The 3,088-nt window shown below is 35.5% G+C and overlaps 1 pseudogene; it reads left to right on the top strand.

Annotated features, from left to right (window-relative positions):
- Positions 1 to 2,414: 2,414 nt before the first annotated feature.
- On the top strand, positions 2,415 to 2,533 carry LOC118602446 (annotated as a pseudogene).
- The last annotated feature ends 555 nt before the right edge of the window (positions 2,534 to 3,088 follow it).

Below are 3,088 nucleotides of genomic sequence, written 5' to 3'. Positions count from 1 at the left end.
GATTCCTTATTACTTATAATTAAAACCATCCAACTGGTATTAAGATATATTTCTATGTTTTCCACTTGGCTGGGGTCACATTATGAGTGGAAGAAAGCTGATCCAGTAACTAGCAAGAGAAAAATGTCAAGATTTGTATGTTTTTTCCATCAATATTATGTAAGAAAAAAAAAATGATAGTTATTTTGAAGTTTACAAATGGAGCTTATTTGAGCAGATGGTCCCATTTATAACACCCAGCTGGCTAGAGTTTCTTTAGAGGGCACCATGCTCTTTCCACTGAACAAATTAAATATGTCAGTGTAAAAATAAAAATTACAGACCTATAAAATAGTTTTCACGAAACTAACTCATAGTTATTTAGGTATTCCCTTCCCGAACATGCTAAGTACTCTACTCTTTTTCTACGAGGGAGTTAACTTAGAAAGTAAGTACAATCACTTTATGTGGTACTTTTTTTTCTGTCACATATTAAAATTGGAAGAGGCCCAGCCAAACTGTGAAAGTAAGCAAGTATGTGAATGAGAAATGTGTTTTCGCTGAAAATGTCATTTGAGCCAAAATATTGTAGATCACAACTTCCAAACTGTCTGTCACATCTAGTAATTTATTTCAAATATTTATTTAAAATATCCGAGAAGTCAAATTATACCCCAAATTATAAAACAAGCAAATGATGACATTTAGAATCATCATTTTAGTATTGATTCCTACCTTAAAAAGAAAAAAGCAATCAGTAAACCATGCCACAGAATTGATGAGCCTTCTTCTCTTATGTTTTTTAGAAGCCAAAATGATTCTGTGGAAATGAGAGTGAAAATGATTTTAAAGTAATAGTCAACTCTGTTATTAAAGCATGCCTCATTAAATGTCATTTCTAATTACCTAGAGACTTAATATCTGAATCATCCTTGAACATACTTTGTAGCAACACGGTTCTAAAAAAAAAAAAATCCTTTTTATTTATTACCTATATATTTTTTAGAAATATAGTATCTAGAATAGTCATTTTCCAGAAGAATAATTTTAAAATTATAGAATTACATTTAACTGTTAAAAAATAGAAATTTGAAGAAATTAACATGTTTAATATTATTTGCTAATGCTAAGGACTTCCAAGCTTAATGTGATATTTTCTATACTCCTTTTTTTTTCCTATGGAAAATTAAATACTTGAGGGGCTTTCTCCTCCCCCCCATGAGAAAATTGTTTGATCATTAGAATCCAGATCAGCTCAATAATCTTTCGTATTTCATGAGTAAGCTATTTGCTAATTCTCATTTCGAGTTCCTTCTACAAAAATCTAACAACCCAATGTGCAGAAAGATAAAATTGGGTGATCAACCATGAAGGTGTGATTTATACTAGACAACTAATAAATAAAGCTACAGACAATTCTTTATATTAGCCTCAGTCCTTTCTAGTGGGATTTACCACAGTGATAATCAAGGTATTAGAAATGTGTCAAACTCCAAGCTCACCTCTCAATGTTCTGGAAAGAGAAAGGAGAATGCTTTTCACTGACAAATGTCCTACTCTTCACCTACTACTGGCAAATAAACCCTAGGTTCTCTCACTTTTAATTCCTTCATGCAGAAGCTCTTCATGGCAGGCACTCTACCTAGACTACCTATTGTATTCCTCAGAATAATCCTATGAGGCCAGCATCATTTCTGATAGATTCTTGATATAGGTCACAGTTAAGAACACTGAAGAGGAAAAGTCTGATGTTTGAAGTATAAAACAATGAAACAATTAAGAAAAAAGGTCGGATCAGGAAGTTTGAAGTTTAGGAAGGTTCAGGAGAGTCTACTATGCCTTCTCAGTCCTTAAACTTCTCCTATTTATACTATAAAATCATGTATTTTATAAGATAAAATAGTACTCCTCTATTTAATATTTAACAAAATGTTAAAGTAAGACAAAACTCATTCTTCTCCCTAAAATACCCTCCCTAAACCCCCTCCTATATATTTTGAGCACAATGGGACCTAAAATGACATGATAACTCAGAAATCAGTTATTGTTCTTTGTGACTAAAATGTGTTCAAAGACTTCTTGATTCTCTTTCTAATGACGAAAACATAATCCCACTGAAAATGTCATATGGTTCTTCTGGTCTCACATAAAGCAAGAAAATAAAACTAAATATTACTCCAATAGTCTTTGCCAAATTACTTTTGTGCTTGACTATCAAGAATGTAAAATAAGTAAACCCCGTTGGTGCCATGCCCTGGCCCCTGAAGGTTCTGACGTGCTTGGGAGACAGTAACTGTCCAAATCCGGGCCAACGAAGCTCCCTCATTCCTGGGAGACAGTAACTGTTCTACTCAGGGCCAACGAAGCTCTGTAATGAGTTGGCTGCACTGTTAGTTGAACACTCATTAACTCTTCCATCTGATTCCCAATATTCTATCCATAGCCATGCCACCCTGAACACACCCAGTCCTGTCTGATCTCAGAAGCTAAGCAGGGTGGGGCCTGGTTAGTACTTGGATGGGAGACCACCTAGGAAAACCAGGTGCTGTAGGTGTACAAAAAAAAAAAAAGTAATTCCCGATATTTTACAATGTATATTTTTAATATGTGGTCACATTTCCAAAAAGAGTACAAACGTAACTCCTATCAAATTGTACAAACTCTCATCTCATCTCATATGACTTTTTCTTTTTTACCTTGCCATCTTCCTCCCCCATGCCAGTGTAGTTCTCTGAATAATCCTGCCAATCACCAGCCTAGTCTCTTCGGTTCTCCTTTACAATATTGGCACAATTAATTATCTTTCGATCACGTCAGTGAACACACATGTTACTCTACAGGATGATGTTCGGCTTGGTCTTATAATCAGACCAGCCTCCACGTGGCTCCTCCTTTAACCCAGCCTCGTTTGTTACTATAGTCCCTCTGCCTCCCACCTTCGTTGGCAAACATCCTACTTTTCGCCCACTACTGGTGAATAAACTGTAGGTTCTCTCACTTTTAAATCCTTCACCCAGAAGCTCTTTGTGGCATGTCTTTCAGTCCTTTGAAGACCTATTTGAATTCCACCTCTGCCAAGAAATTTCATCCCAGCCGTCATGAGGGCATG

This window comes from Rousettus aegyptiacus, unplaced genomic scaffold (assembly GCF_014176215.1).
Source record: "Rousettus aegyptiacus isolate mRouAeg1 unplaced genomic scaffold, mRouAeg1.p scaffold_m13_p_4, whole genome shotgun sequence".
Taxonomy (NCBI): domain Eukaryota; kingdom Metazoa; phylum Chordata; class Mammalia; order Chiroptera; family Pteropodidae; genus Rousettus; species Rousettus aegyptiacus.
The sequence above is the reverse complement of the archived record's forward strand: the minus strand, read 5'-3'. Positions and strand labels throughout refer to the sequence as shown.